The sequence below is a fragment of the Pteropus vampyrus genome, unplaced genomic scaffold (genome assembly GCF_000151845.1).
Source record: "Pteropus vampyrus isolate Shadow unplaced genomic scaffold, Pvam_2.0 Scaffold436, whole genome shotgun sequence".
NCBI classification, from domain to species: domain Eukaryota; kingdom Metazoa; phylum Chordata; class Mammalia; order Chiroptera; family Pteropodidae; genus Pteropus; species Pteropus vampyrus.
In genome coordinates, this window is record NW_011889217.1 from 1,642,379 (window position 1) to 1,658,372 (window position 15,994).

Genomic DNA, 15,994 nt, shown 5'->3' on the forward strand with positions numbered 1-15,994 from the left:
GCCACGTGCGGCTTCTGTGATGACAGGTCTAGAGGGGCGGGGCCTCGGCCCGCAGGCTGTGGGCCTAGACTGACTTGACCTGGGCTCTCCTCAAGCTTTCGCGCTGTTGTGAGCTGCTTGCGGAATTTGAACTTCTTTGTGGGGAGGTGTGGGTAAGTGCGCGCGTTTGCCCTAATGGAGAGGTATGTGGTGTTTGCAAAGTAGTGTGCAAGGAGTCTCAGGAGTGTGTGAAAATTGGGCAATCTGGACGACGTGTTTCTGCAGCCTACGCTGTTCGGGAGAGTCTGAGTTCTGGGAGATGGACAATCTGTACCTGTGGAGGTGGGTCAGCGAGGATGTCTGTGAATTTTGGGAGCCTAAGTGTTAATATGGAGATAAGAGAGCCTGAAATCTCCAGGGAAAAGTAGGACCTTTGCTTTGTACAAGTGTCGAGTGAACTATGTAACAGTTACACATGTTCTATAATTGAAACTGTTCATGGGTTTCCTTCTCAACTCCCCCGCCTCCCCGCCACCCCCGCAACTGGTTCCCGAGGTAGAGCAGGGGAAGTCGATGCCTACTAATTACCGGTAGATGGCACCACAGGACCCTTGCAGAACTGAATGGCCCTAAGCTCAGAGCCTATGGGACCTCTGAGAGCAGGTGGTATATAGACAACTGTAAGGCAGGTCTGACCCGATCAAGTTCTCTGAAAGTCTCAGATTCTTTAGGTCTCTGTGACTTTCTATCTGTGAATAGTTAACTTAAGCTGGTATACTGAACACTGATGGTGTGCTAGGGGAATTTTTTTTTCCTCTACCCTTAAGGAACTTGTTTTAGATAGTCATACAAATACCTCTATAATCCTAGAAAAATTTGGAAGGGTTTGGTGAAATGAAAAAAAAGGGTTTGAAGTCATTTGGGTTGGTCTTAAACTTTGAGTATTAGGTATTTACTAGCTTCATGAATTTGGGTAAATTACATGACTTTAAAAACTAAACTTTTAATTTTAGAACAATTTTAGATTTACAGAAATTTTGTAAAGATAGCACATATACTCCATATACCACACACCTAATTTCCCCTATTATTAACATCTTACATTAATATGGTCCATTTCTTAAAATTAATGAACCAATATTGATACATTAACTAAAGCCCATACTTTATTCAGATTTCCTTCGTTTTTACCTTATGTCTTTTTTCTGTTCCAAGATCTTATCAAGGATAGAACATTACGTTTTGTTGTCATGTATCCTTAAGCTCTTCTTGACTGTGACAATTCTTCAGCTTCCTTGTTTTTGATGACCTTGACAGTTTTGTGGAGCACTAGTCAGGTATTTTGTACAGTGTCTTTCAGTTAGGATTTGTCTGATGTTTCTCTCATGATTAGACTGGAGTTATGGCACAGAGATAAAGTGCCAGTTTCATCAACCATATCAGTCTATGTGTGTTTATGTGGTATATTTACATATACAATATTGGTATTGCACTGTATATTTGTATTACAATCTTTTTAAAAATCAATGGCTCTTATTCCGAGTCTTTATTCTTTTATAATAGTTAAAATTTTTGTTTATGAAATATTTTATATTCGCTTCAAATTCTCTTTTGAGGAAATTAATATTTCAGATAAAGTCGAATATTTTATATACTTCTTAATCTCATTTCCTTCTATCCCTTGCTCTTCATCTTCTCTCCCCAGAAGTAACCACTATCTTGAAGTGGTACTTATCTTTCCTTTGCATTTTTAAAATAAATTTATTGATTGATGTACATGTATTTCTAGTGGGTATATACCTAACAGTAGAATTGCTGAGTCATAGGCCATGTATATGTTCATCTTTAGTAGATATTGCCAGAATTTTTTCCAAAGAGATTGTAACAGTTCACAATTCCCACAACAATATATGAGAGATCTAGTTTCTCCACTTCCTTTGGCCAGCTTTTGATGTCAGTCTTTAATTTCAGCTATTCTAGTGTGTATGTATTGGTATCTCATGATGGCTTTAGATTGCATGTCCCTGATAACTAGTAATGTCTAGGTACTTTTCATATGTCTACTGGTTATCTTCTTTTGTGACTTGACTTGTTCAAGTCCTTGGTCCACCTTTTCATATGGTCATTTTGCTGTCTATTTGTAGGAGATCTTTGTGCATTCTGGATATGATTCTTTTGTTAGAGAAATCTAGTGTAAATATTTTTTCCCACTCTGTAGCTTGCCCTTTTATTTTCTTAATGGTGTCCTTCAATAAACAGAAGTTCTTAACTTTAAGATAGTACAAGTTATCTTTTGTAATGTTGACCTTCAAAATAAAACAGCTAGTTATTTTTACTAGCAAAAATGAGTTTATTCAGGAATAGCAGAGAATTGTAATTCAGGTCAAGCATGCTATAGCAAAAAATATAGGCAAGTCCAGCAAACAAAAGGGAGGAACATTACTTTATAGAGGAAAAGGAAAAAGTTAGGAGGGCATACTTTGAAAGAAAGTCCAGTGGAGCAAAGTGAGAGTTCAAGGTGGTAATGTCTTCTCTTTGGCTGAGTGTAACAGTTCCTGGTTGGCTTGCCTAGTTGCTGAGCAAGGAGAAATCTTCCTTCCTCCCACTGTGATAGTAAAATAGAGATACTTCTTGTTGAGAATGCTAGGTACACTTTTCTTTTTGGAATGTGTAATTGACATCAAGTGGTAGTATGTGAGAGCTCTACCTTTTGGCCTCTGGATTCTATTTTAAATGGGTTTGTGGTTAATGTATTTTATGCCTTGTTTAAGAGGTTTTTCCTACCCCGAGGTAATAAAAATATTCTTTTATGTTAGTTTCTAAAAGCTTTATTATTTTACCTTTTGTAAGTCATCTGGAATAGATTTCGTATATGGTGTGAGGTGTAAGAGTCAAGATTAATTTTTTTTTTCTGTATGGTTATCCAATTGACCCAGCAACTTTTGTTGAAAACACTGTCCAAGTACAATTTCAAAAAAAATTAAAAGCAAGATTGTTATAAGAATATAGAATTAAAATGTCAAATATTTATTTAACTCATTAATAAGGGAATGAGCAGGATGGTAAAGCATGTTCAATGAGCATTTGAGGAAATTAGGTATTGTATTATTTAGAGTTGGGAGGGATATATAGAGACATAGATATAGAGAGATTATATTATAAGCAATTGGCACAGATGATTATGGAAGCTGACTGTAGCTGGCAAGCTAGAGACTCAGAAGAACTGATAGTATAGTTCTAGTCTCAGTCCAAAAGACTGAGACCCAGGAGAGCTTATGGTGTAGTTCCAGCCTAAAAGCCAGCAAGCTTACGACCCAGGAAAAGCTGATGTTTCAGTTCCAATGCCCCAGCTCAAAGGCAGTTAGAGAGAAATTCTCTCTTACTCAGCCTTCCTGTTCTATTCAGGTCTTCAATTGATTGGATGAGGCCCACCCACATTAGGGAGGGCAATCTGCTTTCATAGTTTGCCTATTCAAATGTTACTCTCATCCAGAAACATCTTTACAGACACCCTGAATAATGTTAGATCAAATATTTGGACACCCTGTGGCTCAGTCAAATCGACACATAAAACTATCACAGGTATTTATAGGCATTTGAAAAAAGAATATTAGTATAAGATTGTTACGTTAGATATAAAACTGATTGATGCTACAGGACATATAACCTTTTCTACTAACCAGAAATTCTTTGCATCATTATCAGACAAAAAATCTATAGGTTAACAAGTGACTTCACAGAGTTTTAGGCTTTAATCAATAATAGATAATGAATTAAGCAAAAGTATGTTGCCTGGGTAATTAATCTTTGGCTGGCCCTGCTGCCTTCTCTTTGCAGCATTTTTAAGTTTTAGGTGATTTTTATTAACAAAACAGTCCTTTCCCCTGCTGCTCTGCAGTGTCTACTTTTTCATTAAAAAAGTGTTCACAATATGTGGGTCTGTTTCTGGACCCTCTGGTTCTATGGGTTTGTCCATCAGTATCTCACTGTCTCAATTACTGTAATTTTGTAATAAATCTTGATATCCGGTAGTATATATCCTCCAACTTTAAGTTTGTAAGATTATATTTACTATTCTTGGCCCATTCCATTTCCATATAAATTTTAAGATCAGCTTATCAGTTTTCATACACATGCACACCCTTACCTTCTAGGATTCTCATTAGGATTACCTTAAATCTACAGATGAAACATTTAGGTTGTTCCTAGTTTTTTTTGCTGTCACAATGTTAACATGCTTTTTTTTCAGTCAAGGAATTGTAGAACTTTATAGGACTCTTTTCACTTTAGGCCCAAAGAAATTAGTAATTTGGTAACTCTAAGCACACTGATCTTTTAAAACAAAACATTGAGGAAGATTTTATTTTGCCAAGTGGAATTCTGGGTAGACAAGTAGAATTTATATTTTTAAGGCATTTTAATGGTTTTAACTTTTTACATGCTGAGTTTGAGGTACCAGAGTGATATTCAAGTAAAGAGTCTAGCAAGTTATTGGATATATGGGTCTGCAGCTGAGGAGAGTAGTCTGAACTAAAGATATAGATTTGGAAACTTTGATATGTATAGATAGCAGATATCTGTGGGCAAGGTTTAGAGTTTGTGGAGGAAGAAAAAGAGGCTGTACACAGAGACTTGGGACTCTACTTCACATCTATTTTAAATAGTTTGGGGAGGAAAATGAACCTTAGGAAAAGAAGATTAAGGAGGAAGGGGTCCCTTGATCTTGCGTGTATTTGTGTTGGAAGTAGCGGGGCAGGGCTTGGTTTGTGCCAGAGAGCTTTTCCTGGTGCCTTGACCACAGGACAGGGCTATGTCAGTCCTGAGTTCCTTCTCCCTACCACCCTCCACCCCCACCCCACCTCCATCTCAACTGAGCCTCCCCCAGGTTCTTTTCTCACCTGGAATTCTTTATTTTCCCTCAAAACCTTTCTCTGGAGGCATTTACGAGTGGCAGGCTTTACTGAAACTTTGGGGGTAATGTAAGCAGTAGAAATGTAGCTACACAAACCAATTAAAATTGAATATTTGGACATCCCATGTCCTTAAATATTCTTAAAAGTTTTTCAACCATCCCACAATATTTATTTGACCTTGATGATTCCCACCCACATCTCTCCATTCCCAAAGCCTTATCAGGCCAAGCAATTTATCCACACCCATCTCTTCTAGGAGTTTATATTCGCATATCAAAAGGATTATTGTTATAGAAGACAAAACACTTAAAGAAAATTAAAGAGCCTATAGTTCCCTAGGCTCTCTGACCATAATCCTGAAGGGATGTGTCTTTTTATTGGTAAGGAAAATAAATTAGCTTATCATTAGAGCATTATTTTCTGTTTTAAAACCAGTGACTTCTAAGATCTGTGTGCCTCATTTCCCAGAAGATAGGCTATATAATGAAAAATAACATTTAATATTTACAAACTAATTGTTTAAAGTATCTTGTTTTGAGATAATGCTAACTTTTTATCTTGCTGTTAAAGAACAGTATCTCCAATGAAGAGAATTATAAGACCTCATTTTGCCTCAGGAAAAACTGTAAAAAGCATGAAAACACCTGACATCTGCCCTGCTGTCCCCTCCCTGGATTTGGAATTGCAGGCACTTGCCTACAAGGACCAGGCTGCAGGCATGTTCTTTTGGAGATCATTTGCTTTCAGATCCTGGGAAACACCAATTTAGAACCCAGAATGGTTTAGGCAATTAAAGAATTCCTTAGTGTTCCCTGGTGCCCCCAGCTACAAAGAAATATTTGATTGTAGCAGCCAAAGAAATATGTCTAAAGAAAATAAATTTGCAAAAGACTATTCACCTATTAGTAAGCATATTTGCTTGGAAAATTGAGGACGTTGAGAGTTTACAGATAAATGAAAATGATTTCTCCTTTTATAAAGGGCAGAGACCATTTACCTTTTCCCCTTTTCTTAGAATGTTTTCTTAGAGACATACTAAATCTCAGCCCTTACTCTAACCTTTGGAAGAAAGATAAATCTCTCGAGGGTTTAAACCCAGCCTCCAGTTTTTACAGTGTAGAGATATCTCCAAGGTTTGTGGGTCAAATAACATCTAGATAAACAAGGGTCTCTTTGGAGATATACTGGAGATTATCAACAGGTGCAGCCTTTTATCTCTTGAGGAAATATTGTTTTTTCTTTTGCTTTGCTGTGTAAATCGTGAGATTTTGTCCTAATTTGGCGGTAGTTTTTAGGCTGCCTTCATCTGCATGTAATCTGTTAGTGCTTACTCAATAACAAAGTATCTTTTCTTACTCTTCCATATTGGCAGGGAGGGGCCTTCTTGCTAGGAAGATTGTTTTTATTTTATTGTTTTTATTTCCTCAATAAGAGTGATACATAGCCAATTAAAAAACAAAGCAAATGATTTCAAGTGGTTTTCCTTGGGTCTTAATGAGTCCATGTCGCCAATATTGTTCAGTTGTTGTTTGTCAAATGCTGAATTTGAAGCGAAGAATTAGCCTCTATGAATAGACTGCAAGAAACAATTACAGGAAAAATGTTTTCGTGGAAGTTGAGAAAACACTAATTCATACAACTTGAAGTAGAATCCCCTAGGCTGTGTTACAACTAATGGTGGCAAAAATACATGTGGAACAGAAGAAAGGCTTAGTTCAACAATTTATAAGGCTTATGAAAATGTAATGGGTTTAAAGTGAATAGTTATTATCTATTGCAGAAAGTACTTTGCAGAAAATATTAGAATTTATCATGTGTCATTAAACTAATAGTGTGAACAGTTGACTTCATTCACTCTTATAAACTTAGCCATTATTAGTTCTGTTTCCTTTTTCTTTTCTTTCTTTCTTTTTTTTTTTGGTAAGCTAAGTATCTTGATTTGCCCTACCACACAGCAAGCAATCTGATAACTTAGCAGTGGTAAAGTTTTATGGTTTTTGAGTAAGTAACTAAAGGAGAATCTAGTAGAATTTTATAAATGCTTTCTAAGCAATGAATATGTGGGCTTACTATGGAAAACAGTATGGAAGTTCCTCAGAAAACCAAGAATTGTACTACCATATGATCCAGTAATCCCTCTCCTGGATATTTATCCCAAAGACTTGAAAACTCATATCCGAAAAGATATTTGCACACCAGTATACATAGCAGCATTATTCACAGTGGCCAAGACATGGAAGCAACCGAAGTGTCCTATGTTAGATGATTGGCTAAAGAAGCTGTGATACATATATACAGTGGAATATTACTCAGACATAAGAAGAGATGAAATACTACCATTTGCAACAACGTGGATGGACCTCGAGATAATCATGTTAAGTGAAATAAGCTAAACAGAAAAAGTTGAAAATCATATGATATCACTCATATGTGGGATATAAACTTAAAAGCAACAAATGAACAGGACAAACAAACAGAGACTCATGGACATGAACAATAGACTAGTGGTTATCAGAGGGTAGGGAATGGGGAGAGGCGGAGTTAGACAGGATAAAGGGAGTCAAATATGTGGTGACAGAAAGAAATCTTACTATGGGAAGTGAACACCCAGTGTAAATATATATATATGCCTTACTGTTAAAGTATACAGCTGAAACTTATTAATTAATGTCACCATAAAAAATAAAAAATAATTTTTTAAAAAGAATATGCGGGCTTGAATCACATGCTCAGGGACTGACATCAATATTTGGCAGTACCTATTGATGTAGAAAGATTCATCAAATCTCATTATAGATCAGCATTAACAGGTGAACATTTGCAATTGAAATTGATTTTGATGACACTTGGAACCCCAACTAAGCAAAATGTACTCCTAAAAAGAATTTCCTTCTCATTAGTAGACTCATATTACCAAATATTGTATTCAATTATTGTTTTTATTTTGAATGTTATCAATTAAAAATGGTGGAAATTTGTTTTCTTGTTATAGAAGTTCCTACATAATAGCCTCAATCTTTTTTTTTTTTTTAATCCACAAAGCCTAATATTTACTGTATGGTCCTTTACAGAAAAAGAAAGTTTGCTGGTCTCTGCTCTAGACAGTGCTCAGTATTACAGCCTAAGGCACCCCCAGAATTTCTTTTGCTTGTGTCTGATGCAGGACAGGGCAAATTTTCCCTGCGGGGGCCCACACCATGAGAGAAAAAGAGAGAGAGAGAGAGAGTTCTTTGTTGAGTGCAAGAAAGAATTCAAAGGCCCTCCAAAGTCAAAAGGAAAGTTTATGAGATAAGGGGAAAAGGAAAGACAAGAGAAAACAAGACAAAAAGCCAAGACAAAAAAATTTAAAAAGTCCTAATATCCACTCTTAGTTTCTGTGAATTACAGTTTAAAGGCTTTGTTTACCAATTTTCTTTTGATATGGGCCTACAGTGAGAAAGGATAAGAATATGTAGCAAGAAAAGGTAAGAATTTGTAGTGTGAAAGACCTACTGGCAATTCTCAGCCTTTGATCCATAGGTTCCCCATGTTTTTAGCCATAAGGAACGAATGATTTTATTTTGTGTAGGGCACCTGCTTAAAGACTGTTTTTCTATTTTCCCTTCACAGGGTGGAGAAATGATTTGTTAGCAATCTCAGCAGAAATCTTCCTTTGTTCTGCAGGTTTTCTTCTGTTTTGGCTATAGAGCTGATCAGCATATTGCAGTCTCTGCATATAACTTGACTTAACATTTTAATTCTCTTGCCTCCTCTCTACATTATTTCTAAGTCTTAGATAATTTTTTCCAATAGAGAGAAACACATCCCTTCCCTTATATAAGTTATACTCTATAAAGGGAAGCCAGGCAATAAATAAAAATGGATAATAGGTAATTAAGGGGGTTTATGATGAAAATAAGAGGATGTGATAGAGAGTGATGGGGGTGCAATTACATTAGGTGGCCAGGGAAGGCAATACTAAGGAGGTATTTGTTGAGTTAAGCCTAAATGACAAGAAGGGGACAAACGGGCAAAAATCTTGGGGCAGATGGTACCAGCAGATTGGTGATACGGGACATCATTCATTTACAAAATGTACTTACAGAATTTTAATTTTTTTTTTAAGAATACACAGTTAAGTCTTTTTCCTTTCTTCTTTTCTTTGGGGAAAAAGGCCCTTTCTCTCAAATCCAGATAATTACCCTGAAAATGGAGACTCAGGTTCTCTGGCTATTTATAAGGATCATTGGTTCATAGTAAGCAGAAATGGCTTTAGGCCAGGCAAGGCCCTCAGAGTCCAAGATGGGAGGGGACCTTTAGCAAAATTTTTTTATTCTTTAAGAAATATATTAACCAAGACTGTTTTCCTTTACTCAGTTAATAGGCAAATCAATAATAGAAAATTAATAAATATATGATTTAAATAACAAGTTTGTATCTTCTTTTTTCCTTATCTAGGGACAGAGGCGGCATTTTGGCAGAATACCCAAGACCCATCCTGACTGAGGCAGAGAGGGAAAGAGCTCCACGAAATCCCAATAGGCAGGGACAACTACCCTCCTCAGCATGAAGCAGATACAGAAGAAGAGACCTCCCATCCCTCAACATCCATACTAATAAGAAAGGATTCATAGATCTTAGAAAAGAGTTAGGCAGGAAAGTTAGATAGGGAGTGCCAGGTCCCTTGCAAAACACTGATGTCATCCTATTCTAGAAAGAGTCCACCCCAGTCCACCCACAAATAAGCAAGCCAAAAGACATTTTGGGGCTAAAATTAACTCATACAAGGAAACAAATAAGCAGAAAATTAGGCACTAGTTTAAGCCAGTCCCTTGCACCTGTGCAATGAAGACCCTAACAACCTTCAACTCACCTGAGCCTCATTGTATCATCATTATAATATAATGCATATGCCCAGAAGTTCATTAATATCATTATAACAGACTGAATTCTGGGACCAAACATGTGCAGAAAGCAAAAGATGAATCACTGAGTTCTGTCAATCTTAGCTGTCCATCAAGAAAGCCCACTCCTCTAAGAAAAGTAACCACTCAAAGCAAATAGGGATTAAAAACCCCAAAGACTTTGTTACTGTGCCCTTGCCCATGAGCCACCCTTCTCTTGCTTGGCTGCTTCCACGTTTGGAAGTGTACTGTTGCTTTACTTTCCCTTCCAATAAAGCTATTCTTTTCTGCTTACTTCAGTGTCTTGCTCAATTCTTTGTTCCAGACATCAAGAGCCTGGACAACGCATCGGGAGGGAACCCTACTCTCCAGTAACATCTGGAATATTAAATACAGAAATCTTAAGGCAAGAATGTATTTGGTGCTTTTGAGGGAAATAAAGAAGCCAGTATGGCTAGACCAAGATAAGAAGTGAGCTGTAGGGAGAGGTCTGATAGCACCTAGGCTAGGTATCATGTCTGCCTCCTGCATCAATCAGAGGCCTTGCCCCAGGTTTCGAGGATAATACATCTTTTCTTGCAAAAGGTTTTACTATTTATACTCTCATATCTGCTGTCTTTTTTGACTCACAATGGCCCTGTAATGGAGACTATGTAACTAAGGTAATTGAAACTCCTACTTACCTTGCAGTTGATCCTATTCTAGTTACTTGTACTCTTTATATCTTATTTTCCTGTTTGATGTTGCACTAGATTGTCTCTGAAGTTCAGCCCAGCTCTGATGTCTGGCACACCGTAGTTAGCATGTAATAGTAGAACTGGGAAGTCTGGTTCTGTGTTTATTCTGCTATTTCATTCTGTTCCTTTTTTACGACATCCTAAGGGAGAGTGGGATAGGTACAGAGGTTTGAAAACTTGGCTAAAGTGAGTTTTAGGGATCATCTGTGATTCCAGTTATCCAAACTATTTCGTTCTTACTAGACTTAGACTCATGAAGAGAGGTATATATTTCTCTTCTTTTTTTTTTTTTTTTTTTTTAGTTTCAAGTATACAGTACATTGGTTAGACATTTATATAGTTTATGAAATGATCTCCCTGATTACCTTTTCTCTCCTCTGGCTCTCCATCTAGCCGTTACATTGCTGCTGACTGCATTCGCTATGTTGTGCACCCCATCCTCGTGACCATCTATCAACTACTAATTTGTACTTCTTTAACCTTTCACCATATTCTCCAAGCCCCCCCAAAACCCCCCTCCTCTCTGACTGTCTCCAGATTGTCCTCTATATTTGTGAGTCTGTTTTCATTTAGTTTGTTCTTTTCGTTCCTTAGATTCCGCATATAAGTGAAATCATATGGTATTTATCTTTCTCTGACTTATTCCACTCAGCGTAATAACCTCTAGGTCCATCCATGTCATTACAAATGGTAGAATTTCAGTATTTTTTAATGGCTGAGTAATATTTCATCGTATATATGAACCATGACTTCTTTATCCAATCATCTGTTGATAGACATTTAGATTGCTTCCATATCTTGGCTATTGTAAATTGTGCTGCCATGAACCTAGGAGTGCATAGAACTCTATGAATTATTGGTTTAGTTTTCTTTGGATAATTACCCAGACGTGCAATTTTTGGGTCAAAAGGTATATCCATTTTTAATTTTTTGAGAAACCTCCAGACAGTTTTCCACAGTGGCTGTACCAATTTGCAATCCCACCAACAGTGTATGAGGGGTCCCTTTTCTCTGCCTCCTTGCCAATGCTTGCTGTTCTTTGATTTATTGATGATAGCCATCTGATAGGCATGAGGCGATATCTCATTATAGTTTTAATGTGCATTTCTCTGATGATTAGTGACCTTGAGCATCTTTTCATATGTCTATTGGCCATTCGTATTTCCTCTTTGGATAAATATCTGTTTAGGTCTTCTGTCCATTTTTTAATTGGATTATTTGTTTTGTTGTTGTTGTTGTTGAGTTGTATGGGTTCTTTATATATTTTGGGCATTAACCTCTTATCCGATGTATCATAAGCAAATACCTTCTCCCATTTGGTTGATTGTCTTTTTGTTTTGCTGATGATTTCCTTTGCTGTACAAAACCTTTTAGTTTGCTATAGTCCCATTTATTTTTTCTTTTGTTTCTCTTGCCCGTGGAGATATATCCAAAAAGAAATTACTGTCAGCAATATCAGAGAATTTACTGCCTATGTTTTCTTCTAGAAGTTTTATGGTTTCAGGTCTTACATTTAAGTTTTTAATCCATTTTGAGTCTATTCTTGTATACAGTGTAAGAAGGTGGTCCATTTCCTTTTTTGCATATATCTGTCTAATTTTCCCAGCACCATTTATTAAAGAGACTATCTTTACCCCATTGTATATTCTTGCCTCTTTTGTCCTATATTAAGTGAGCTTGTAGGTGTGGATTTATTTCTGGGCTCTATTCTTTTCCATTGAGCAATATGCCTGTTTTTATGCCAGTATCATGCTGTTTTGATTACTGTAGTCATGTAGTATAGCTTGGTATCAGGTAGTGTGATACCTCCAACTTTATTCTTCTTTCTCAATATTGCCATGGCTATTTAGGGTCCCTTATGGTTCCATATAAATTTTAGGATTATTTGTTCTAACTCTCTGAAAAGTGCCAGTATAGATTGCTTTGGGTAGTATGGCCATTTTAATGATGTTGATTCTTCCTACCCTATATCTCTATTCTTTAATGTAATAGTGAGTCTGTGTGTATTTGCTAAGTTAAAATAAAAACCTACTTCTTAAATATTTAAACAATTCTAAAAAAAATTCTAAAACTTTTAAGTACATATGTACAAACTCTTTTTTCATCTTAACCATGATTATTGCACTTTTCACAGTCCTTTTATCCTCAGACTGTGTCTCTTTGAAGGAATGTCTTGTTACCTTTTGTATCTGTATTGCTATGTGTAGTACCTAGTAGATGCTCAATAATTTTTTTTAAGCCTACAGCACCTAGTATTCCTAGGTGATCTCCCATTCAAGTACTAACCAGGCCCGACCCTACTTAGCTTCCGAGATCAGACAATTTCGGGCGTGTTCAGGTGGCATGGCCGTAGACAATAAATTTTTTTTGAAAGTGTGGACCCTTACATCTCTTGTATGGCCAACTGATATTTATCTATTTGTATAAGAGTGCAGTGTTACTCATAAATAGGTATTCAATAAATACTTGACAGGAATGAATAAATTAGAATTCATTGAATTGTTGGGTGGGCATTTTGATTTTCGAATTTCACTATTTAGATAATCCTTGTACAAAATTTTTTTGTACAGAGTTTCCTCCATTTATTTGAATTATTTTCATGGACTATATTCCCACAAGTGGAATTTATTCATTTGAGTTCCAAATATGCCAGTCAAGGACATGAATTTTAAGTATGGAAGTAACATTTCTATTCTACTTTTACTACTTTTTAGATTTATAATTTTTCTTTAATTTTGCTAATTTAATAAGTTTAAGACTTCTTCTTGGCTGTTTTAGTTGCAATTTCTTTTGTATTTATTATAGGTTAATGAATCTTCTCCTAAATATCAGATATTTTAAAGGAGTATCTATAACCCGTTACTTTTACTTTCTTTGCTTCCTCTCCTTACTCAGTATGGATTCAGGCTCTGCCTTTGAAATCCTTCAAACTTTGAAACTGGAATCTTGTTTTATCAGGCAAGATCTTACTTGGAAATAGTAGAATTCACTCTAGCTAGTTTAAGCAGAAAAAGAATCGGAATATTGGGAAATTCACATAATCTCTAGGAGGCTTGGAGGCTAAGCAGTCAAGAAAAAGAAGTACCTAAATTATACTACAGAACTGCACCAGCAAAGACCCCACTGCCATTGCACTGGGCATAGACTTTACAACAAATGTCACAGAGATCAATTATTTACACCAGACCATTCCATCACTACTGACTGAAAGTTGGAGGCCCCAAACACTGCCTTCTCCAGAAAATGTATTCCACAGGGCACCTGCCTCCTCATACTGGCTTCTTCTGTTTTGAAGCCTAAGAATGGTAGAAGGAAGGCAGTGGGAAACTGGGAAAATGAATTTCTAGATTCTAGAAAAGTGTGAATCATAATATGTTTAAAAGATGTTGGGAAGCTCCCAAAATCACAGTTGTCTATCACAGCAGTGATCTCAAATTGCCAAATTCAGAGGCCTTTGTTCAGTGCTCAAAATCTCTGTAGAATAAAAAGACAAATAACCTAATTTAAAAATGGGCAAAATACTTGAATAGGAGATATTTCACCAAAGAAGACATATAAATGGCTAAGAAATATATGAAAGGGTGCTCAACATTCACCACTAAGAAAGTGCAAATTAGTCTACTGCCATGCCACCCTGAACATGCCTGATCCTGTCTGATCTGGGAAGCTAAGCACGGTCAGGCCTGGTTAGTACTTGGATGGGAGACCACCTAGGAAGACCAGGTGCTGTAGGCATAAAAAAAAGTACAAATTAAAATTATGAGATACTATTTATACATACACATGTAGAATGGCTACAATCAAAAACACAGATAATACCAAGTGTTTGGTAAGGATGTGGAGAAACTGGAATCCTTGTACATTGCTGGTGGGAAAGAAAGATGGTATAGCTACTTTGAAAAACATTTTGCCAGTTTCTTATGTCCACACACAGACCTATATGTGATTATTCATTGCAGCATTATTAATAGTCCCAAACTGGAAACAACTAAAATATCCATCAACTGATGAACAAAGAAAATTCTACCCATGCAATGGAATACTATTCACCAATAAAAAGTCATGAAGTGTTGATAAATGTTGTAGCACGGATGTACCTCAAAAACATGCTAAGCAAATGAAGCCAGGCACAGAAGACATATCTTTGTGTCACTGCGTAGTTCTATTCATATGAATGGTACAGAAAAGCAAATCTATAGAGATAGAAAGTAGATTAGTGATTGCCTACGGCTAGAGATGGCAACAGAAAGTGACTGCACATGGTCACAATAAAACTTTTTTTGAGGGCAATGGATATGTTCCAAAATTGAATTGTGACGATGGTTGCATAACTCTGAAAATTTGCTAAAAATCATTGAAATGTGTACTTAAAACACGTGAATTAAAAAAAAAAAGGCGAATTTTATGATATATAAATTATACCTCAGTAAAGCTGTTAAAAGGAAATCTCTGCAGCATTAAGCAATAATTAGTAATGACAAAGATACTCTCATTGACCAAACTCTAGCCACACTCCTCTGAGCCCTCTTCTTGACTCCTTCTCAACCTTGTCCTATAAAGACTTGAACAAACACTAACATAGTTTCTAACAGCTTGTCAGCTCCAAGCTGATCGAGAAGGGAAGATTTCCATGGCGAAATGCCCAGTTGAAAGAATGCGCAAGAGGCCGACATGCGAATGAACCAGCAGGCACCAACTTTATTGTGGGGAGCACACTTCTGTTGCAGGTAGTGCATGGGCTCCATATATATCAGAGTACAATAATGGTATTCAGCCTCACATGTGTGATACAATAAGCTGAATTATGTTCACATATTTTAGGCACAGGCACCCTATTACATTAATGTAATATTGTAAATCTGGGATCCTATTCCTAGCCACGAGCCTGGATCACAGCCAAACCTGGGACCAGCCAGGTCTGGGACTCACGCAGCTCAGGGTTGCATGCCTAGTATGACTGTTCATTGCATCCAACACTTGAAGATAGATAGGATTTCTATCTCCTAGTCTTTGTAGGAGAGTAGAAGCCTTACTTTAATAAGTACCAATTAGCAAACTCAGATGGGTTTTGCATGAACCAATCCTTTCCCTTCCCGTTTTTTGAAATTTTTCGTATCTCTGACTCTACTGAGCTCTCCCCGCTCAACACCTCCCTATTCTTTTTCTTTCTCCCTTTAAAACCACCCAATTACTTCTGTACAAATCAAAGTTGAATTCAGTTCATGCTAGACTATTTTCCCTAATGCAATAGAATATTACTGACTGAAATCTGTTCTTACGACTTCGACTAGTGACCAGCTTTGTTTATATCTGACAACAACCAATTCTTAAAACGTTCTCTTTCGTTCATTCATTCATTCATTCATTCATTTATTCAATTAGTCAACAGATCTTTTTGGGGCACCTTTGCTAGGTGTTGTGCTTATGTGTTAGGGATAAAGATAGAGAAAACATGTCCTTTGCTGTTGAGGAGCTCTGAGTC

The 15,994-nt window shown here is 36.7% G+C and overlaps 1 long non-coding RNA gene and 2 pseudogenes across 1 annotated transcript; 2 read left to right on the forward strand and 1 right to left on the reverse strand.

The window, feature by feature from the left end:
* The first annotated feature begins 4 nt into the window (after positions 1 to 4).
* Positions 5 to 10,069, forward strand: LOC111732240. The gene is made up of 2 exons (XR_002777466.1): positions 5 to 152; positions 9,330 to 10,069. It is a non-coding gene; the product is annotated as an uncharacterized LOC111732240 (long non-coding RNA).
* A 2,680-nt stretch (positions 10,070 to 12,749) lies between these two features.
* LOC111732279 lies at positions 12,750 to 12,867 on the reverse strand (annotated as a pseudogene).
* Positions 12,868 to 14,128: 1,261 nt separating this feature from the next.
* LOC111732272 lies at positions 14,129 to 14,247 on the forward strand (annotated as a pseudogene).
* Positions 14,248 to 15,994: the final 1,747 nt, after the last annotated feature.